The following is a 24,184-nucleotide window of genomic DNA, read 5'->3' on the forward strand; positions in this document are numbered from 1 at the left end:
AAGGCCTTTCATGTTTTGGCTTTGAATTTATTCTGTTTCTTTATCACAATTTCTCAGACTCCCACTATCTATCACTGAGATTTAGTTAATGATTCATAAGTAATGTGATAAAGAAAGACAGATGCAATTCTATATGGAAGATAAATCTAATCAGCAAATGCAGACAAAGTCATCTGAGAAAATTCAGTGAGTTCTCTGTTTTCCAGAGGCTGACTAATACAATAATGAAATCAATGTATGTAATCCTCTAAGGAAACTACATGTTTTGTTTTCAGATACCTTTATTGTTACAAAGAATATTCCTGACTTGGGAATCACAGTTGTAAGGAAAAAGAAGAAAAAACTAACTATAAGCTTTGTGCATTCAAACAAACAAACAAAACTGCCAACAACATTGAATGTATTTTTGTGCAGAACAAGACACAGCAAAAGTTTTATTGCTTCTACACTCTTTCTCCATCCATGGTATCTTTGTAATCTGTTGGTACCAAAATCTCTAATTTTTTTTTTAAACTATCAAAGGTCTGAAAGAACACTTGGCTGAAGAATTTTGTTACAGCAGTAACCACTTCACAGTCTTTATGTGTGTATCTGCTTAGTGTCACCATTTCATCATGGTTTTGATGTAATTATGCTCTCACAGTTTGAGATGGTGTAATTCTATTTTTCTGACTAACCTGTGAAGCAGGAGGGCCTCTTGGTTTATCTAGATCCAGAAAAATGCTCCATTAGCCTGTGTAGGAGCAGAAAGCAGCAACTTGTGCAAACCTGACTCTGTGAGTTGAATGATGACTCTGAAAAATGTGTCTTCTGGGCACAGGAATGACCTTTAGTGTCAGGCACAGGAATGATCTTTAGTGTCAGGCACAGACAGAAGCAAGAACACCTTCTGCATTCCTGTAGAGGACCTTATAATATGGAAATAAAAATCAAAATAGAACACCAGATCTGCACTTTGCAGTAATGAAATTGCTGTAGTTGACTCCAAGGCAAAATGTACAAATGGTGAAAAAGTAGCTTTAGCCATTTTTAGAATGGGAATTAGAAAGGTGAGGGGATATTTGACCAGCAGAGGAGTTTCCCAGGTGGCTTTGTGCTCAGAATGGATCTCCTTGCCTTTAAGGAGGGGACACCTGGATAGTTGACTGTGTAGCCTGGATTCACTTGTTTCTCTCATCTGAAGGGTGGCACTGGTGGCTGCCCAGTGTCTCCTCACAGTGAACCCTGTGGCAGTTTTTCCAGCAAAGACTCAAGAAATGCTAACAACAGATTTGTTTAAATCCCTTTTGGAAGTACGTAGCTGATTTTTGGAGGTTTAATGCCAAAGTACAGACATAGTCTGACTCTGCTTAGTCTTTGTCTGACATATCAACATTTCTTTGAGTAAGCAGTATCTTTGTCTGAAACTTTGGTGCTTAAAGCCATTTTTACTGATCTTAAAAAAAAGATAAGTCCTTAAAATCTGCTGAAAATGCAACCTTAGCTACTACTTGTAGTGTTTACTTTTCTATCAGGTAACGATTCAGTGAACACTCACTGTTTTTTTTTCCTGTAGGAATGAAGAAAGGGGAGAAAATCAGATTTCAGACTTATGTTTCTAATTCCTTTGAGAAATGTACATCAAGTTTGCTCTCTCTTTTTCAGGAGGTTTGATATCAGAGAACTTGTTTAGGTTGCTTGCCAATAATAGCTGATGTACCAACTGATATGCATCTAGTCAGCCTTCTCTAAGCAGGAGCAAGAGTTGGAATTTTTTTTTTTTAATGGAGCTTTTAACTTGTTTTGCTTGGCAAATGAAGTTTATGTGATCGCAGTGTGTGTCTGTGGATTCCTCATAGTTAATCTAAGAACGTTACAAGTATTAGGAAGTGCTGTCCAGCTGTGCAGGGCTGGTAAAGCCTGTCTCTGCTTCCCTGAAAAGCATTTTGAAGCAACACTTTGCTGGCTCGTCACTACATCCCTCCAGTATCCTCCAGGTTCAGCCAGATGATGAGAATAACAGTGAAGGAGAGAAGAAATTTATTAATAATCAGGTTTCTGGGCTTTTGGGAATTACTTCTCAGGGAGGAAGAGGAATCCCATCGTTTTGTGGTCTGGGTTTAGAACTCCTGATACCAGAGGTGAGCAGGAGGCAAAGTTGGGGGTTGGGAAGCCAGTCACCTGTACTGGGATTCATCGTAGCTAACACGAGGTAGCTGCATGTAGGTAGTTGTCTGGGACTAAGCCATTCCCAGTAGATGTCTTTCCCAGTAAAAAAACTCCAAAAACTTAGACTTACTGACAAAGTAGATGGTAGATGGTTGGTTGACTCAGTTGAAAGTGGATGTTTTGAAAGGTTCATATGAATTATGCTCCAGAAATGTCGGTTTGCTTCTCTAAAGGCATCTATATGCCTGATGTAGCTGTTCTTGTCCACGCTTTATGTTTTTAAAGTTACTTAAAAAGCTTTTAGGATAAGATTAATTCCACTCTCTCAGAAAGGAAAAGTCTAAAATCTCATCAGTTTGCATTATTTCTAGTCATCTTTGTTTCTCTTGCTCCCGTGGCTTGCTCTTGCCTTTGGATAGCACATGCTAAAAGCCATAGAATCAGAAATTTAGAAGAACTGGTCTAGAAGTCAGTGAATCAATCTCCCCATCTAAGTGTGGGATTAACATTCCACATATAATTTCTGGCATACTTGGCTAACAAGACCCTCTGAAACCTGTGATGAAGAATCTGTATGCTCCCAAGACATTCTGTGCCAGTGGTAAACTCTTCTTACTGTTTTTCAGCTATCTTCCCCAGATTCCCTTGCTACAAATGAAATCCATTACTATGTTTCTTACCTCTTTGACCATAGGAAACAGATGATTTCTTTTTCTTTGGAAAAAATTCGTAGGCTCATCAATTTTCTTTTCTTTAGGCTGAGCAATTAGGTCAGCTTTGCTTTGACTTCAGGCTCAAACCTGCCCTTGAATGAGGGTCTGTTCTTTCTTTATATCATTTCCCTTCCCTGTTTTATGTCTTTCAGGAAGAGGCATTGCATATCCCCTTGGCAATCAGCTAAGAAAAGTCATTTAATTAGGGATCCATCAAAGAGGAAAAAAAAAAAAAAACAGTCCTCACTATACGTTGCAGTTTCTTCCCTGCCTTGATGTACAGATGGTTTTCATGCTAAGCACACTGTTCATTGCATGAAATGCAGAAACAATAGGCACCATCACCATCATAATTTCTAGCAATCATCTCCATGATCAACAGATATGATAGATACACACACTTTCATCATGAGAACTGCTGATAAGACATGAGGATGTATGTGGGTGACAATAAAATTAAGAAGTAAAGTACTCCTTGTTTGTCAAGTGTCAGTGATGATGGTATTTTCAGTAAAAAGTTTTTATGGGATATGTAATCACAAGAGCATTACATGAATGAAGCACACATTACAGCAGCTTGTAAGAAGAAAAAAATTCCTCAGCGTAGAGTATGGCAGTGACTGCTTCAGGCATTGTTAGCTTTCTGTTTTGGAAAGTCTCCCAGAAATACCAGGTTTTCTTTAACTGGTGGTTGTTCAGTTTTCAAAGAAGAGGTCAGGGGATGCCTTTCAATAGTCCTTAGCTGTGTGTTGGCAAAGATTAAGGTTTAAGGGCCACTCTCACAAAAATATTTGCAATCAGCTATTATTTAGGCACTTAAATAGGATTTTGCAACCTGAGTAACCCATGAGATTTGCCCTTATTCAGAACATCTCCTTTGCTTATACAGATATTTCTTTCTCAACATTGTAAAATAAGAGAGCTTTGAGGCTGGCAGTATCGGACTTAATTTTTTTTAAATTAAATTATTTTTTATGTTCCGTTATTGTTTTCTGAGTGCTTTGGAACCTGGAGGGTTGCACAAAGAGGGTATGGCAGACTTCATCACGTACTGAGGTACGATGGAATCATATACGAAAGCTGCAATCTCAGCTGGCCAAAGCCATTGTCTCTGCCTCCAAGCAGAGTGTAAGCAATGCAGAATGTCTGGATGTGAAAACAAGTGCAGATTGCTTGTCAAAAGCACATATTACTGTTATGGAAACAATGAGGAGAACGACTCTGTTTTAGGGGAAAATTAAAACTGAAACTTTGAAACCTAATTTCACTTTGACTTTGCTGGCCTGTGTTAGTCCTCAGCTCAGCATCTTTGGGCCAGCAGTGTTACTGCTTCATCTTGCCAGCAGCAGACAACTTGCCAGGAAAATCTGAGTTCTGTGGTGTCCGCACACACGCGCGTGTGTGCATGGAGGCGTGCACACGCATCTGATCCAGGAACTGCGCTTAAGGTCAGGGGTATCATGTTTATCCCTGTTAATAGCTGTCATGTTTCTGCAACCTTCATTAATCTGTCCTTCCTAAAAGAGGCAGGAAGGGGAAACCAGTTATAGTCCTCATCTACCCTGATTTATAGGACAGAGACTGATGTGTTAAGCAGCTTTTGGCTGGATTAGGAGCGGAGAGCATGCTGGCTGACTTACTCTGCCCTCATCAAAAACTTGTGCTTTGGCAATTGGAAAGTAATGGTGGGTTCTGGGGACTTGGAGATACAACTTTGCTTTCAACAGAGGCATAAATATAAAGTGTTCCACAGTATCCAAGTGTGATATTTTCAAATGTCAACAACTGCTGGGCCTTGGAAACAGATATTCTGTGTACAAGGAAGAAATAAACTAAGGCAGGAGAGGCCAGACTCTGGCTGGATCTACCACTTAGACTAATGGTTCAGAAAGGCAAGAAGGCAAGAAGTCATTTTTCCAAGCCCTTTGCATCCAGTGCCCCTTTATCTTCCTACTACAGGACCTCCACTTTCATCTGCACCCTATCTTAGTGCTGTAGGCAGTTGCACAGTACCCTCAGCTCACTCCCATTTGGCGTATCAGTACTTGTTCTCATTCCCTTCCTCACAATAAGTACATTAACAGGGTTTCTCTTTTATCCAATAGAGGGACATTTTGCAACTTTCCCCAAAACTCTAACCCCTCACTGAGACCAGCTGTGTCCAGCTGTGCTGGAAGTACCTCCCTTCCTAGGCCTGTGCATCCAGCTCGGCCCTGGCTGCCTGGAAGTACATGGCCGTATGGCAGCGTGTGACTCACTTGTTTCTGTTGTGTTAAACTCTTAAAAGGAGGATGCTGATCTTCAGTGAAATCCTCAGAACAGGCTGTTAGCGTGATCGTCAGGTGGCTGTTAATATAATATCATGTGGCGGTCATTAAATAAAATCTGTAGTAGCGCTTCAGTCAAATGAGCTGCTCACATGAAAAATGCACTCACAGAACTTCAGGTTTATTCTATGCAGCATTCCTCTTTTAATATGTGCCTTTTATTGGTATGTTCTTGATTACCAAAGCCCACTTCTTCATCTGTTGTCTACAAATTTGCTATCAATATTCTCCACGGTGTCTCACAGGTGTACTAACTTGAGACAATGCTTTTCTCCTTTCTGCCTAAGCATCTCTAGCAGAGAAAGCTTGGCCACTTAAATCATAAAATCTTTGCTTCCCCCGCCCCCCACCCACAGCTGGCAGATTTATAGGCATGAATAAGGGATGTTAGAGCTTTCAAGATGACATATGTGCTTTCTAGTCAAGATTTACACTGAAATACATGTCCCTTTCCCCAACTCCTCGCCATGCATGTATATTTGCATAGTTTATCACTTTTCATTTCATGTTGCAGTGAAGAAGCTGCCTGTATGTATAGCCAGGAAAAATTGTGGTCACTTACAGCTGACAAAACAGCCATTTAAAATGGCCAAACAGTAAAACTGCAGTTAATGCTAATTCATTCTGCTCATTGAACCAAATGTTCTTCAATATGTTTTCTGCAGTATTTGCTTCCCCAGATGTCTGTTAAAAATAGCATGAATGAAATGCTATCCAATAAACTAGAACTGGTGGAAATTCCCATTTCATTTGCATAATGAGGTTTGAGCGTGCATATTCCTTCAACCTTTTTCAGCAGTAAAGCTGATTTTGGATATAAAAGTTCTAAAAATTTTGTGCCCAAAATATCAAGGATTTCCTCAATAATGTTGATATAACATTGTAATAAATTGTATTTATGTTAGGAATTTATAAAACTTCTTATTTAAAACTTCTTTATTTCTTAAAAAAAAGCTTATTTAAAAAAAGAGAAATTGTTATTAAGCATCATCAATAACATTATCTAATGTAGAAGGGAATTTAATCGTAACTGCTAGCATTATTAAATAGTAAATAGGAAAGTAGAGTGAATATTTATTGGTTTTCTATAGCTTGATATTTTTGCTCTTTCATTTTGATTTTTTCTTGTAAATTCTTGAATATTTAGATTAATCAGGTGGTCCAGGAGAACATTTTTCTTACAGAATATATTGAGCTATTTTCCCAGACTTGAACATCTCAGTTGTATATCCAAATGCAGAAAGTGCAATTCCAATGTTTTTGACCACTTTTCTAAACAAATTTTCAGTTCTGGGGAATAAACACAGAAATTTGATACACACAACAGGGTAGATCTTGGGCCTCAGGCTCTTACTTTGACTGTCTGTTATCTATTCTTTTGCCATGGAAATTGCTTTATTTTGCCGCCTTTGATGATATTCCAGTGTGTGTAATATTCCATTTGAGATCACAAGTTTAGTTTGGAGCTTGTGTGTTCAGTCTGATCCTCAGAAGATGGTAGCTTCCAAAATAGAAACTTACTTTCAGTTCTTTTTAGGAGAAATTCTTCATTTTACTTTTCCAGTTCTGGTGATGATGGAAGTAGAAGATAGTAGCTGTATATTATAACCTCCTCCACCAAGTTTGTTGAGTAGACTGGTAAAAAGCATAGAGAAGTTTCGCATTGGAGATGTTTAGAAATTACCTTTTCCATATGTTTATCTTTGTGCTTTTCTTATCTTGTTAATTAGTCAGGTAAAAGGGAACATACAGTGTTGGTAATCTTGGCGAGTACATTTGTACTTTTCACAGTTTGCAGATACGTTAAAATGCTGGAAACTATTGGAATTAGATCAGTTTCTGAAACGGTGTTGTGTGGTAGGAGATCCTTTGGTGAGCAACATAGTCCCATTGCAAGTTTGTGTGACACAGCTTTGAGATTAATAGTTCTTGTGTCATCAGTGCTTCATCATTCAGTCGGAAAACCTGAACAAAATATGCAACTGCTAAAGTGCATTAGGATTTGCCCTGGAGACCTGCCTGTTTGTTGGGTGGCATGGTTGTACCAGAGACTTTGTGTGGAGATTAGGCTCACCAGCAGTAAAACTGGACTGACTTGCTAAATTGATCACTGTAATTTTCTACTTTTCATTATAGATACAGGCCCTATACCTGCAGTTTTGTCATGTCTTAAGTAAGAATGTGCACATTTTTTTTAATGCCAGAGATGTCCAGATACTTTAATTCTGGCAAAATACATTGAAAAGAGCATGATTATTCAAAATCCAGAGTTATTTGGCTTTTAGAAAACAAAAAAAGTTCTGAAGGCATATGAGGAAAATGTTTTCATCCTTAATACTCATTAAAAGCCTTCTTTTAAAGTCTTATCAAACACGAACTTTACCATAGCTGCTGAGAGACAATCAAACACAACCTGCAAAATATTTCAAAGTGATGAAAGTGGAGCAAACCAGTGATAGATATTCATATTTATATAGTCATGCATATTAATTGAGATGGTGTGTATACAAACACAAATATATCAGGTATAAAGGCCAGGAGAAGACTTCTGAATAATGGCTGTGTTGGTCTGTGCTGCAAAACTGGTGGCTCACAATGTGTGCTGCAAGAGTGGTTTGGTGCAGTTATTTACAAAATGCAACCTACAGAGATTTTCTATGGAAAACCTCAAAAGTCTTACCTGACTGCTCAGGTTGCTTCTGTGAGCACTCACCTTCGAGGAAACTTTTTTCTGAGCACAGCTCCCTGCAGGAGAACTGGATGCTAATAATATGCATAAAGCAATATAAGGCTGAGTAATCTTTAGGAAGTCTCATGTTGCCATGGAATTGAACACCCGTAGGTGGTAGGTCATGGAGCTCTGATTTGCCTTCTTTTATTCTTCAGTCAGAGCTTTTTAAATTTTTTTTCTAGAGGTATTGTAACCCTGGTTTTGTTTTTTGTGGGTTTTTTTTTCTCTTTTGAAAGAAAATCTTCTAGGAACTTAAAATTTATTAAAGCAAGAAGGGGTCTAACATGAAATTTCACTCTTTCAAATGAAGGATCTTGTCCAAGGAAAGTTTGTAGAAGATTGCTAATTATTCCTAATTGAATGGAGAGTAGTTAAAAGACAAAGAAATTTAAGTTGCTTAGTCTTTTCTATTATTCTGGAACAGAAATTTTTTTTCTCAGCTACTTAGAACTGTTAAGATTGTCTAGGAAAAAAAGAAGACAACTTACAGAGTAAGGCAGTTTCTGATGAGGACACTGTGTTCAGGAAGAAAAAAATCCTGGAAGAGAACAAATTTGATGAAGCTTTATACAGATTATTTCTGTCTTAAACTGTACATTCTTTCTGTTTTGCAAGCACATATTGATGTCTGCAGAATAAGTGACTTCAGAAAATGGAATAGATTTATTTTTGCACAGCAGCTGCTGTATACTGCAGGGCTGTAAGATAGATGATATTCTTTTCTGCTTAAAAGTATGAATTGGGAAACCGTGGGAAATATATAACAGGGAGCCTAACTCTTGGATCAAGTAAATGCTTGAAATCGACTTTGAAAATGGAGTTTTTAAATTAATACTTAAGCATATAATAATAAGGACAAACCTGCATAAATAAAACAGGACACTTTTTGAAAATCACTTTGGGGAAGACCTCTCTCCTGAGATTCTGGTGGGAGTCTTCTGGGATCATAGCTCAGACTACATGCAGACAGCTGTGATAGTTCTTAGCAGCAGGAGAAATTCTAGTGCATCATGAGATATATTAGACTTCCTAGATGCATATTACAGACAAAATTCTACTAGTGGTAACTGGGAACATTTATCTATCTAGATTTAGTGCTGTTAATAATAATTATTTAAAAAGCTGTCTTAGGAAGAGCATTAGATGTTGTAATCATATGCTGATTTTATTTATGTTGACCAGAAAATGAAACCAGTCTAATATTAAAGGTTTTATTACATTAAGAAGGAGAAATTTGAAAATTCAAAAGAATTAGTCAGTAAAGTTCATTAGACTTAAGAGTCTGGGGACTTGAATGTTGGAGGATGTTTGGAATTTCAACCAAAAAGCAAGCCAAAAGCTGTCTTTGGTTTGCATCTGTCCCAAATACATTGGTAAGGGTCCAAAGTTCAACTGACAGAAAATGGAAAGCCTAAAAGGAATTGCTCAGTAAAGATGTTGATACCAAACATGGAAATAGTCATGTAGTCACATTTGCAAAAATTATGCTAAAATAATAATAAAGGTTTTGAATAAAGGTTTTAGCCAGATGTGGAGATTTAAAAAACCACAAAAACATAACAAACCATCACAATCTGAGGTCATGATACAGTTTAGTAATGGCAGATCTACTACCTTAATTTTTTGGCTTCTATATTCAGCAAAAAATAAAACTCATCATGGGAGAAAAGACCCCTTTCTAATCAGAATCCTTGGAGAAATACAAATGACTGTCCCAAAAAAGAATGCAGAAGTTGAGTCAGTTGCAAAGTGTATCATGTACAAGTGAGATCTGTCACTATTCAGGAAAAAATGAGTTTAAGTTATTAAGACAGTAACAGCATTTAGTGCTCTGCACCTTCTTGCGAAGCAAAACCCCTGATATTAAAAGCTTGTCTGTCTTTTTTGTTGGTCTGACTGTCCATATTGAATAAAAATAGTCTCTGAGTTTTCAGAGGGGACATCAACCTATGAATAAATTCATGTGTAAACTTCAAAACACTCCTCTGACCAATCTCTGAAGTATGCTGTGGTACACAGAATGAAGGATGGTTTCACGGACTATTTCTGACCCAACATGCATTTTTGATCTGCAGTTATTTAAACTTTCTCAGAAGAAAAAAACCCTGTCACTGGGACTTTACACACCTCAGTAAGTGTTGTGGTGTTAGCAGATGTTCTTAGTAAAGCCACATTTTCCAGATATCCCACTGTTAGCCTATTGCCAGGATGACTCAGCCTGTTTACTTTAGTTTTATCTAAATAATTATAGTAAAATGTAATTGCCTGAACCAGATAGCATTCAAGGAGAACCCATTAATATTAGAGGCAAAAGCTGCCTTGGGATTTTTAAATTAGAGACAGTTCTGGAGTCCTTGACATTTTTTTACTTGGGAGACTTAATTTCTGGGTTTTCTGTTGACAGGTAAAGCAATGTTGCGATAAGTCTGCTTGGTACTGTTGTGGAGGTTGAAGAAGCAAAAACATGGGTGGTCTGAAAAAACTGTGTGTGCCTGTAGATGGCAGGTGGGTTTTGTTGCCCACCTTGCAGCACAGCTCATGGTGTGAGGCATGAGAGTCCAGGTGTGAATATTGGTTTAACAATATCAGTAAATGAAAGGGCTTTGCTCTAGTAAGAGTGCTGTCTTTAATTGTTTGGTGCATGGGGATTCATCTGTAAAAAGTAACTGTTGAGAAGATCCATACTGTAGTAAGTTTGAATCTCCTGTTTGGTCTTTTTTTCCTGTATCCATTTGTAGATTCCTTAGGCTCTCATTGGTTTGATATTTCTCTGATGTTGCAGCTCAATATTTTTTTTCTTATGTGTGTGAAAATTTGATAAAAACATTCAAACCTGCTAATATTTGACACTGTAAACATTTTTTTTGAGGTTCTCCCAAGTATTGTCATTTAAAAAAGCCATTACAGTACCAGGTGGTTTAATTTCTTCAGACATCTTTTTATGATTTTTTTCTGTAAAAATTTCTGCCTGTTAACTTTTATTAATGCTAGATTTGAGACGCTAACTAGAAAATAATCAGTCTGTAATATTTTCAATTCCTTGAGGTTTGTTAAAAACTTTGTGCTGCATGAGAGCCAGTGTGTGCTTCTTTAACTTTCTTTAAAACCAGACCTACTGCAGCAGACACTTACATAACAGCTTGTGTTTAAATGGAACAAAAATACAGCTTTTATAACTCCTTCTCTACTTTTAAAATCAATTTTTTAAAAGTTTCATGTCCTTTTCCTACCCCTTACAAGCAATCTACACCTACTTACATGTTCCTGCCCCCCCAAACTGAATTCATACCAGTTACACACGTTAGAATTTGGAATAATTGTATTCTTTGGAGAAGTGTGTGATTGGTGGTTGGTGAATTGGTCTAGATTTGGATACAGCTTTTTATAGGGAAGTCAGAGGCATGGTGTAAAAAGAGCCTACAGCCACCTCCACAACACCCACACCTTCCCCACTGCCCTGGGATTTAACACTGTCTTTTAAATAGATGGATGGCTGGATGGATGATGTTTGATAAAGGACAAGATGAGAGGAAGACCTGCAGGAAATGCAAAGTAAACATGACAGTGGTTTCATAATAAGTACTGTAGGTGCACAGCAAAGTAGCACAGAAAAGCCAATATTTTTGACAGGATTCCAAAATACCTGATATTCTTGTCATGGACAAATCTGTAATTATAGCTTGGACAGGGCTATATGAGGTACCAGGACCAATGACTTTCTGGTAGATGATAATAATCTGATTCTTTCTAGCACTCGGTCCACATTTTCCACCTCCAATACAAGTGTCCTGATATTTTGTGTGCAGGAATGCAAGACACAGGAAACTAAAGAGGTAAGAAGCAAGAAGTTACATGTGTCTACGGTCTAGTAAGTTAGGACACGCATCAGGGAGAAAAAGCACCTCCATTCAGCTCTTTGCTTCCTAGGATAGTTGGCAGTGTCTGTATCCACCATCCATTACAAGTAAAAATACACAGGCATTAAACATTAATTGTCCTCTGATTAAGTGTGTGTCCTAATTGCCAAGTAATGGAACGAAGCACCTTTGTGGGTGTTCTTGTTGCTCATGGCATGACTGGCATGGCCATATCATGTGTCACTTTGTCACCTTGGTGGATCACATCTTGGGAATCTGCTTTGCATCCATGAAACTGCTTTGAGAGTGAAGGAACCTTAAACCTTGAAAATGACAGTCCAGAGGCAGGAAACTTTACCCTTTCTTAAGTTGCATCCATAAACCAAAATGGTATAGGCATAGCTCCTTAATCACACCAGTACTTTTAGTTTTGTGTTTAGAAGTACTTTTGTTCTTATTGTCAGTGAACTTAGACATTTCACATATATGAAGCAAATGGTGATCTTCAGTTAGTAAAGTGCCTGTTTTTTTATTGGGAGCATGTGAGTGAAAACAGAATTTATGGTTACTTTTAAAAGCGATTAAACAACATCCTTCATGCTGTATGAAATAAATATTTTTCGCTTAAGTTCCTAAATTTTTTCTGGAGTTTTCTGATCTATCCATATATTTCTCATTTCTCTGTGAGTCAGACAGTTTTATTATCAGTGCTTTGTGAACCTATACCGAATTGAAAGTAATTTTTATTGGAAAAAAAAATAGAATAAAAGTATAGAAAAGTATAACTTGTAAATTACTTAAGAATGACCATGTTTCACATCTTGTGCAATAAGAATGTTACTCTAGCAGTTATTTAACTGTTCTTAAACTCACTGAGGCACTAGCATTGCGAAGAATTAATTCCTTACAAGCTAGTATTGTATAGATAGTCCAACAAGGTGTTGTAGGTTATTTGAAGAAACTTGTGCCCAAGCACTGGAAAAAAAAAAAAAAGTAATTGAAAGAGTCCAAACCCAGTACAAATAGTGTGCTGTTATTCCTCTTCTGCCTTATGGCATTTAAATATATACTTTACTGTTTATCTCCCCATTTATGCCTAGAGTTTCCAAAATCTTGATCAGGTTGGAAAATGCAGTGTGCATTTCAATTTTCAGAACTTTTTGGGCACTGACATAGCATGTGGCCTTGTTAGAAGACATAAAATTCTTACTGTGTTGTGCTTGTGTCTGGTAACTGGTCTGAAGAGTGAAGTAGCTTTGGAAGGAGCCAAGCCTGTGTCAGCTGATGTCAGGGTTGAGAGTTTCGTAAAGTGATTCATGAATTGACATCTCAGCAGACTCCTTATATGGTTATTCATGAGCTCTGGTGCTGAAAGTCTTATCAAGTACTTTGTGTCTGGGCTCCAGGAATGTGCTAAAAGGTTATCATTCATCAAGTGACCCCCAGGATTTGCAGAGAACATGCTTTTTTTGTCATCTCAATCCTTTTCCTGGGTTCTCTCTTAAGCATAGCCTTCCCAGCCCTAAGGTTTGGTTCTAGCTGAGGTCAAAGGGGTTAACTCCCATTGCAGAAGTGCTGATGAAGTTTTCTAGCTAAAATGAGAATTTCTTTGCTAGTGTGTGTGTCTGTGTTGCATTAGAAGTAAACCTAATGGATAGGTTTTTTTTTTTTTTTTGAGATTGTGCATTTCTTGGATTTTTTGTCATGTTGAATGCTCATACAACTTGCATTGCATTGTGCATCTTCAGTGAGATAGGATGTTGAGTATTTCCTCTTGTTACTTTTATGATGTCATTATTTCTGACTCTGAATTTGATACAAGTGCTTATTAGGTATTTGGAACTTGCTGTAGGTAAATGATGTTTACTGATGGAGATACAATTGTATACATCAGGAATTGTTTGTAGTACAGCAGGCTTTCTTGAGTGGTTTAAAAGTAACTGGAGTTCATGGGTACAGTGCAAAATAGGAATCTTCATAAGATCTAGTGGGATCTTCATAAATATTTTTTGTTCCTTTTTTTTTTTGAAGATAAGGGCAATGCTTCTAGCCTGAGGCTGTACCAGGCTAATTCTGTCAAGATTTAATACATAAAATCATAGGATCTGAAAGACCATAGAGGAACTTGCAATTATTGTTTTTGTTGCAGTCCCTTTCATACCATTCCTTAAGAATGAATCCTGAGTTCCTTCATAATGATGGAAATAGGTCTTTCTGCAACAGGAAATCTGCATAAAAAAGTTCAGTGATTGTTAACAAGAAAAGAGAGGCATAAATATTGTCAGTAATGGAAACTCTTCAGGGAATGTTTATCAGCAACTCTGTTTGTTACTTTTTCAAATGATACTGATGTGGTTGGATGTAAGTGAAGTTTCCTTTTTAAGCTAAGTAGTCTCCATTAAACTACTGAAATGTTGCTGTTGTTGTCCCAGGATATTGACATACCTGTGGGGTGTTTTTGCTTTATCATTGGAAGTTATAAGGAGGGCACACTTTCTCCAAACTCTCAAATGAATGACAACATACCAGTTTCTGTGATGTATGGCAATATCTGTATCTGTGTTTTCATGTTAGCTCTTTCATGTATTTGAATGGAGCAATAAATATAACTTGGTGATGAAGTTGTTCAAGAAATAATAAAATAGAATAGTAGGAAGACTGTGAACTTTCCTGCTTTCCTAAGAGACCAAGCTTCTGAAAAATGCTTTCTGCTTATATGGTAATTTTGAGGGGGAAAAAAGTCACCTGTAGACATAATTTGAGAAAGAATGTCCATTATTAATTAGATAATGGTAAAATGTTGGCTATGGCAGAGAGTTCAGATGAGCAGTTTCTCTCCTCAACAGATAACAGAGAAAAATTCTTAGCATAATAACCTTATAAGCACATAATAGATGCTTTCTGAATGAGATTAGAACATAATTCTCCTTTAAATTGGCCTAGAAGCCCCTTAAGAGAAACAGCCTTTCATCTGAACAGTTCCTAATGTTACCTGTTCTTAACTGTAAAGTTAGGAATACTTGTGTTCTTCCACAAGTATTCCTAACTTTAGTGACCGAATTTCACCATGTTTTCCAGAACTTTTCCTGTCCTCCCACACACATATGAAATAGTCTTCTTGGACTCACCCATAAAACTTAGGTCTCACATCTTTCTTCATTGACAATACTTAAGTTCCTTCTGGTAATCGTGATGGTGCACTTAGGTGGATGGGCAATAGAAAATAATCAGTGATTAACATGAGGGGAAAGTATCCTTCTCCTCCTTTTTAAATAACCTGCATGAATATTTCTCAAAACTATTTAAAGCTGCTTTCATGTCTTCATCTTCCCTTTGGGAAATAGTTCATGATGCTACACTGAGTCCACAAGGTTCTTTTTAATGACGATGATGCTTTAAAATATTCGCACCCTGTACAAATTCAGGCAAACAGGAGTATTTAAATTACACACTGCCTTTCTGATGTCTGTGTTTTTCATGTGTGGCTGACATGAAACTTTGGAATCTTAGCATCATAGAATAGTTTGGGTTGGAAAGAACCTTCAGAGCTCATCTAGTCCAACCCCCTCCTGCCAATGAGCAGGGACATCTTCAACTAGATCAGGTTGCTCAGAGTCCCATCCAACCTGACTATGACTGTTTCCAGGGATGGAATAGCTATCACCTCTCTGGGCAATGCTGTTCCAGGGTTTCACCAACCTCATTGTAAAAAATATCTTCCTTATACTTAGCCTAAATCTACCTCCTTCTACTTTAAAGTCCTTACATCCTACCCGTATTTCTGTATGGCTCTGTCTAGACATCTTAATACTTCCTTTTTGTCAAATTCTTCAGGACAAAGACTGCACATTTTTGTGGGAGTAGTTAGCACCTCATAAATGGGAACACTTCAGTAAACTGTGTTTCCCAGGAGAACAGGAAGAATGAGAAGAAAAGGGATCAGCCCAAAACATGATTTTTAACGGTTCAAGTGCATTCTTCCTACAGCAACATACACTTGCTGTGCATTTATCATTAGAAGTAGCATTGCTGTCAGGCCTTCTGCTTGGAAAGTGTTTAGAAGCCACATATTATATGTATTAGGAGTGCCTAACTAGGCAGAATATGATTGCCATCCTAGCTAATCTAGTTGAAGCTGGCCTCATTTTCTTAAAAGTTGCCTGTGATCCGCAAACCCAGTAATGAAGAAGGAAAAAGAAATGAAATGAAACCGTAATATGTATCTCCTGGGTATTTCAAAGCCAGAGAGCACTAATTAAAATCTTAAGACTTAAATATCTCATCCTTAGGGTATGAAACAGTGCATAAGTTAGCCAGAAACTGTAACTTCACAGATAAACAGGGGCAAAATGAAAACATAATTGTCTGAGGCCAGTTAAATTGGGTGTTAAAAGGATTTTATTTGAATAGATGTTGGTTTATACATCTTAATATATTATCTGTGCTGTTAGATACTTAAGCTGTAAGATGCCAAAAGATTACCAAATGTGGTGCAGCAGTTACTGGTGTTTATGCACAGTGTCGAAGCTGTGCCTTCTTAAGAATGTAATCCCTCACCCAAGGAAAGCGTCCCATCTTTGCTGGCTCATCACAGGACAGGGGATAATTCAATTTGTTTAGAAATGCTAGTGAGAAGCCACTGCAGTTTTATGCTCAAGAAATTTTGTGCTAATAATTTTACCCTGTCCTCCTTACCCTCCAAGTTTCTCCAAAGGAATCAATTAGTTCACATGTTTTCCTTTACCCTCAGGTTGTAAGCAACTGAGTGGTAATGCGTGGTCTGTGATAGAGAAGGGCAGAAATAGAAATGATGTGTGGAAACAGCTAAAATTGGACTATTATGAGACGAGATACACTATAAGAAAAGAGCTAAAAATATTTCCTGGATAGACATAGACATGTGTGCATACACAAATGGGAACAAAACTTTAATCACCAGTATACAGACTCCATTGCTGAGGGATTTTATTCCTTTAATGGTCTATTGATTTTCACTTCCCTTTTCAGAAGATTCTTGCAGTTTGGTTTTGTTTTGCTTTTTAAAGATCAGAAGTAATGTATTTCTTTACTGTTTAGTATTTGGTAAAATTTTACTGTTTTTAAGCATCCCTTAAAAAAAAAAAAAACTATGAAGAAAATAAAATGTTTCAACTAAAAAGGAAAAACCTCTCCAAATCCAAAACACTATGCAATGGCACTGAATGAATATTAACTAAATCAGACTCACAAATGTAAGGGAATTCAAACTATGTTTTACTTCATAGTTACTTTGCTCCCCCAGTGCTTCAGTGTGGCTGTTTCCTCTTTCCTCTGCTGTCCATTACAGGACAGCACCAAGAGTACAAAACACTAAACTCCAGGTCACCTTTCCACACTGGAACAACCATAGCCCCAGACTATCAGAAAAGGGATATTGGAAAGGAAGTTTTGCCTCTCACCTGATGGTTCCAAATGAGAGATTCTTGGTGGTGGTAGTACAACATGGCACACCCAACCATGCAGTCAATGAGCAGAAGCTGTAGAGGAGGTGGATCCTCCATGATGCAAGGAGGATCTTCAGAAAATGTCTCTGTAAGGTTTGAAGGCTTTTAACCACATGAAGACACTTCTAGGGGTTTGTATTTTGACCATTCCTTTGCTTTTCTGCATATCTGTATAAACCAAAGAAAAACTGAACTTTATCAGTGAACATTTTAGGGAGTCAGTTTGGGGAAAGTTCCAGTTCTGCTTCCTTTTGGTCTCTTTAACCTGACAAATCATGCACTTTCTCCTCACCAGTTCTATCTTTTGGGAATCAGCTGAGGACTTTTAAGTTGGGTAAGTCAGTCTGAGGACAGACAGTAAGCATGGAAGATTTCAATCCACATTTAAAGTGTTCCAGAAGATTTATAAGGAACTGATAAACAACATTTCATAATGGGAGGCATCAAGGAGCTTCAGCTGTAACATTGAGCTGAATGTTCAGTTGAAGTGAACTGTTATGTTCCACTTAATGTAATCTCAATAATGTGTTTTGCAGTAGAAAGGAGGGCTCATGATACCGTGTAGGCAACATCGTACACGTGAGTTGTGAAGAAACAAAAGTTGCTGGCACCAAATATCTTACCTTTTAAATGTGGCAATGTGATAAATATGAGTCAGAGAACAGAATAATTTGGTGTTTCTTTGTATATCTCTTGACATGCACTTCATCAGAAGTACAAAATTTTAAAATTGGTATTTTATTTAAAAAAAAATTTAAATAGTGCCACTAATTACCAGAGCAAGAAAATTATTCCATATTTTACATTGGGATATCAGTAAAGTATGATGTCTGGAGAATGATGCAAAGGTGCCATCTAGGACTTCTGCAATCATTAGTCTGAGGGCCAAAGTTCTCACAAAAGTTAGGTGCTTGGAGATATCTGAACGCATAAACCATCAAAGCAAAAAAACCCCAAAACAACATCATAGAATTTACTGGGTGTCTTTTATGCCAAAAAATTCTGTGAAAAAGCTCAAAAAAATTTTAATGCGTTATCAAAACCTAGGAGTATGAGCTGGCTTTGGTAAAAGTAAAGAAAATAAATACTTGTATTATTAAAATATTTTACCTTTATAACTTTTTGGAGTGAGAAAAAAAATTAGCTTGATATGTGAACTGTTCAAGGAAAAGTAATTTTAAAAGCAAGTTACATTGAGGTAAAAGCCTTTGAAAGATGTAGAAATGAGAAGGTAAGTTAGAGATGTGCAACTTCAGTTATTAAGTCTGAGGCCTGAAATAGAATGCAACCCTGGCATTTAGTTTTCATCCAATAGACAACTTTGGACTGAAAAAGTAAGTTACATCTGTGCCTCTGCTGAAACTCTCTTTAGTACCATTTCTTCTCACAATGCCAATGTGCATGTTGCAATATGACAAGTTTGCAACAATCAAAATTAGAAATTAGCTCCATGGTGGAAGGAGACTATTTTCTGGCACCATATGATTGCTAATGGTAACTTCAGCCAATATCTGTGGCAACCCAGAGGATTTAAATCAACACAAAAAGTAGTCATAAATGGTGTAATAACAAGAATAACAGTGAAAAATAACAATGTGAAATGTGATGCTTGCAGCTTCCTTGGTTGGAAATAAAAAAGTCTTAGCACTGTGACTCTTCCTTTGCCAGGACACCACTGTTCTTACAGCTGGCACTGGTGGGCTTCCCCTCATGTAATCTTCTCAAATTCTCTGTTTGTTGTCATCTGCTTGTTCTCCAGCTGCAGCCCCAGTGTTGCTTGTGTTATATCTGACCCCTTAGATGTGATTTGTCAGGGGTTCTTAATTGTCCATTCCTGGCTGGATCGCAAAGTGGCCTTTCCATCCTTCTTCTCTTCCACCCTTTTCACATTCTGCACAGTTGATCATGCTTTCCACAGTAACTTCTTCACAGTTAGCTCCTGTGTTTTCCTCTCCCAGTTTCTTTTCATACTCCTTCATTGCCTCAGCAAATCATCACAAAACAAAACAAAACCCCCGCCTATTCCTAGGGGAGAGGGGAGAGACAGAATAAGCCTCAAAATGTGATAAGATGCTGGTAGACAGTATTTTTGTTTCCTGCTGAGTTAAAGATTTTCTTCAAATTTGTTACTGAGTCGAAGCTTCTGTGTCCTAGGATTTTCTCATGAGTCATATTTCTTAGACCACTTCATTTTAAGATTTTACTGATATTTGAAACAAAAATGTCCTGTGTTCCTTTCTCTCTACTGACAAAAACTATTGTGTTGCAAATGTGAAATTGGAATTACAGTGATAAGTATTTATGTTAATGGGAGAAATTATTGTAGCAAAATCTTTCAATGTTTTCTTTTTTTTCTTCTTGTAAATCAAATCAGATTGTGTCTTTCTTATTTTTTATGCTTTGGCGGTATTATATGTTAGGAGTGATAACTGGGATTTCCTACTTGCGGTATTTGTACTGCTTGTGGTACAAGCAAACTCACTGTCAAAAAAAAGAAGACTTGTTTACAAGTTTGGAATATTTGAGAAGGGTGGCATTTAGGCACTCTTGCTGCCTAAATAAGACTTATTTCACATTTTATTTTTATCTCCTGTGCAGAATTATAAAAAAAAAAGGAAAGAAAATAAATCAATGTAATTAAAAAGAACCCTAAAATTTCAGTGATATGTATAATTTATCTGAGGAAAAAAATGGGAAGTCTTATTAGAAGTTTTATGTATGGTCAACTATAATCCAGGAGTAACATCATCAGCATGTCATATATATGATATATATTGCCATAATTCCTTCAAGGTAACTCAATTTAAATCAAGATGCTCAAGCTGAAAATGTGCACTGAAGTGTGCATATTAAATATCTGTTGTTTAAAAAAAGTCTAAAAATATTTGGAGAGGGAAATAAACTGTGAAAATTCTGCTTTCTGTTGTTTTATCTTTTAAGACATTTAGCTCTGTAGATCATGTATGCAAAAATTCCTGATATACCAAGGCCATTTAATTATGGAAATTGTGAAACCTAGGATATGAGATATAGTATTAAAAGAAGGCTATTTGCTAGACCAATCCAGTTGGTTTCTTTTGGGTACTCAACATGATGTACAGGTAGAAAGTTACAGAAATTCAAAAGAAATGAGGAGAACAGTTTTGTAAAAAAAGATGGAAAAAATGAGTAGAACTGGGTTGCTTGGGTTTTTTTATAGCATGCTTTGAGAATAAATTTTCTTTACTGATGCATATGCTAAAATAATCTTTTGCTGCAGTCTCTCTGCATTGCTTTCCAAAATTTGAGGATGAAGGACAAAGCTTTGTTTTTCATACTGGTTTACGTGAAAAATGGTACCAAATTACTAGCTTTTTGGTCAGGTAAATTTGCAGAAAAAAATCACCCAGCTTAGAGAAGTTCAGTCTTCCCTAGGATGAGTGCAGGGCTTCTGCTTACTGTGTGCAGCATGGCTCATCTTCAGGTTATGCAGCTGGACAGTTTTTGAGGTGACTCTTACAGTGTGAATCTAGGTCGTCTGTCTGATAACAGCTTAAACCACTTGGTTTAGTATTCTTTCCCTGTAAGCTGAAAAAGGGGAAAGCAGATAAGAGTGCCCCTTGTCTCCTTTGCTGCTTAGTAGGTTGTAGTATAAATCCAGAAAAGTGAAGTATAAGGCTTTTGCTTTATGTAGGTGTTCTCCACTTCTATAGTACCAATACAGTAAAATCACCACATATTTTCCCACCCCCTACGTACTTAAAGAAAAAATAGCTTATGCCTGAGATGTAAAATTAATCTTGTGGAGATCAGCAGCACGTTGCTTTCCTCAAATTCTATTGCTTCCATAGAGATTCATTTTCCATTTCAAATTGCTAGGAGAGCCATAAAATATTTAGATAGCTACGTCTGTAGAAACCTTTTGTTGGATACAATTGAGTCCAGATAAAGAAGATCTGCAGTTAACTTTGTGGTCTGGATCTACGCAAACTTAAAAAATAAAAATCAAAACTATAAACCGATGATAATATCTAAAATTAATGCTGTAAAACTTTCTCTATTATTTAAACTAACTTTCAGATTATAATGAAATTAATTGCTCATTTGCCAGAGTAATGAAAAGCAATGCATTGTGTTAAACCTAGGGTGGATATAGAGTTCTATTGATATAAAAAGCTTCCTTACCAAGCTGAACTGCAGAAACAATGCACATCTCTTGCATAACTTCTGCAGGTGTTATCAGCTGCTTTATTCTCTCAATGGTATAAATTAGCAAAAGAAAATGTAGCATGCACCCACTTGAGATACATAGGCATATCAAAAATAGTGCAGAGGTAGACAGAGATTACAGATCAGACAAAATTCTTTACAGTCTCCCTTGAGTCCATCAACAAAAGCCTTGCCTTTTCACCCAAGGAGAAGAGGTGCCGAGAATTGCCATGTTGCTGTGCAATTGGCTGCTCTGTACTTCACCAGGACTCTGGTATCAGTGGTGGAACTTTGTACATCTGAGTGATGCATGTACATTTCTGTCCTGAAGAAGCACAGTTCTCTATTTGATTCCTTAACTTCCTCCTGTCCTGGCTCCTATGCAGTAACCTCTCCTGTCTTAAGAGAAGTTTAACGTTTCCTGTGAATTTTCTTCAAACAAAGAGTCCATTATTTGATCCAGTGCACCCAGATGTTCTAGCTGGACTCTGGGAAGGGGTGGGGGGTGAAGAGGAAGTCAGACACAGTAAAACTTTCATAAATGGCTGTTCTTTTGTTATGTCTTTTGAAAATGGAGTAGTGCCCGCTGTGTTCCATAAACACATGTGTTGCATTAGGTACAAGCCAATGCATTTCATTCAAGCACATCTAAATATTAGGGGGAAAACCAGCATGAAGTTATGGTTGCAGGGAAAATTTATGGGGAAGAAGAAAGAGTTCTGCCTAGTTCAGTGAGTAATAACTTGATTGGTAGACATTTATAGGGTAATATTGAAAGAGCAAACAAATGTAAGTCATTTAATTAGGAAATGGAGAAAAAATAACAAGAATAAGAAAGGAGAAGCTGAAGTGGACATGTACAGCAATAGCTATAAAAGTATCTGTTGAGTTGCTCTTCATAATGAAGAATGGGGAACACAGCATCTGAGTCACACAAGGTTTCTCTCAAGTTGTAGAGCACAATAGTTGTGCCAGTGTAAAACTGGGAACTATGTATCTGTGTGCATCTGTCATGCTTTGTGTTGAAGTTCTGAGTGGATGTTTGTAATAATTTGCCATTAGTGGATGTATAACCCATCCTCATAAAATTACTGTTATCCTGGCCCACTGTGAATTAAAATAAAACGTGTAATACACTCAGCCAGTGTATGTGTGTATGCTACCACATTAATGATAATTTGCAGGATGATAGGGATTGTTTCAGCTACCTGATTCAATATGGGAAGGCAGGGAGATTGTAAATCATGAAAAAAATTATCTTTTACCTTAAAAAAGAGTGGAAACACTGCTGTTAGATTTATGTGAATGAACATATGCTTTTGCACCTAACTGTTCTGGAAAAAAATTAGTAAAACAGCTTTCTATTCTGATGCATTTGATTTTTTTGAACAATAGTTAGAATAGTGTTTATACTTTTTTAAGGGTTCTTCTTAATTTTTTGTCATCATGTGATTAAATCAATAGATTGTTATAACCCTTTAAATTCCATTTTTAAAAAGTATAAATTATTTGCTTGGTTGACTTCAAGGTTTGCGTATACAGGCAATTTCAGTAGCTTTAAAAGTAATCACCCATCAACTCAGATGTATAAATTGTGCATGTACACATAATTAAGTCTTCCATTGTAGGCTCAGCTAAGCCGTGTTGCATTAAGTCACTTTTACTATGCATGTATGCAGATAATGGCTCTGACTCAGCTGACACTCAGCAGCTGGGTAAGCTGCAGCAACCTGGTCATCTGCTTTTCTCTTTTTAAATTTCTGTTTTAAAACAGACATAACTTTTTTTTTCATTTATTTTGCTTTTTAAAAATACTTTTTCTATTTTGACTGGGCATGGATCCAGTTTTTTTGGTGAGGTTGGATCAGCCAGGTTCTGCACATTAACTTGGGGCTGCAAAGTAAGAGGGATTACTGAGACCTGTGTCCACAGCTGTGGCTCATACTGCAGTGAAAAGAGAAGTCAAAAGTCCTTCTCTGTTAGAGGCACTGGGAGAAAGAGCACTCATCAACGAGCTCAGCACAGACCAGCACTGTGGAGCCATGAAACAATCTCCTGCCCACATGGGAGTCTGCAGGAAAGGGTGGGAGGTTGACAGCTTTTTGGATCTGGCCCCATTTCATCTTAATCTGCTCTGGCTCCTGATCTTTTCAAAGTCTCCCCATTGTGCGTGTGATTTCTGCTAAACATGCAGAGAAATTTTTAAGATCAAGACCATATGATATAGCAAGATTAATCTACCCTTTGGCCTTCACCTCTCCCTCCCACTGGGGGAGAGGTTTGGTTCTGCTAATTTGTCATGTTACTTTTTTTCTTCTTCTTCTGCCATCATTTTTTTTTCTCCTCATGGTTCACCTAAATTGGGGACTTTTACCCAAACACTTTCAGCCTATAATGAAGATAAATAGATTTCTTCATGTCCACTACATGAATTTTGAAGACATCTTTGTTTATTTCACCCAGTTTTAATACGGAGAATTTGTAACTCATTTGTAGAATAGAAGTGTTTTTTCACTTGTGTTATATATTGTGGCTGAGTGAATCCCTGTAGGTCTGTGGAGCAGATGTGTTAGCACAGGCAGTAGAACAGCTTCATTCCTTTCTTCGTCTTCTGCAATGCAGTCAAATTCCAAATTGTTATGATATGTATTAATTAAATATGAATAAATAAAATATCACCAGATAATGAAGCTGCAGTTCCCTCTGTCATATTAAATCATTGATGAGGTGCCCATGA

At 37.2% G+C, this 24,184-nt stretch overlaps 1 protein-coding gene across 5 annotated transcripts in view; it reads left to right on the plus strand.

Moving 5' to 3' along the window:
- The window catches only part of DCLK1 (doublecortin like kinase 1), a 226,161-nt gene that overhangs the window by 115,150 nt on the left and 86,827 nt on the right, over positions 1 to 24,184 (plus strand). The window lies entirely within an intron of this gene.

This window comes from Pyrgilauda ruficollis, unplaced genomic scaffold (assembly GCF_017590135.1).
Source record: "Pyrgilauda ruficollis isolate IOZ18807 unplaced genomic scaffold, ASM1759013v1 scaffold8, whole genome shotgun sequence".
NCBI lineage: Eukaryota > Metazoa > Chordata > Aves > Passeriformes > Passeridae > Pyrgilauda > Pyrgilauda ruficollis.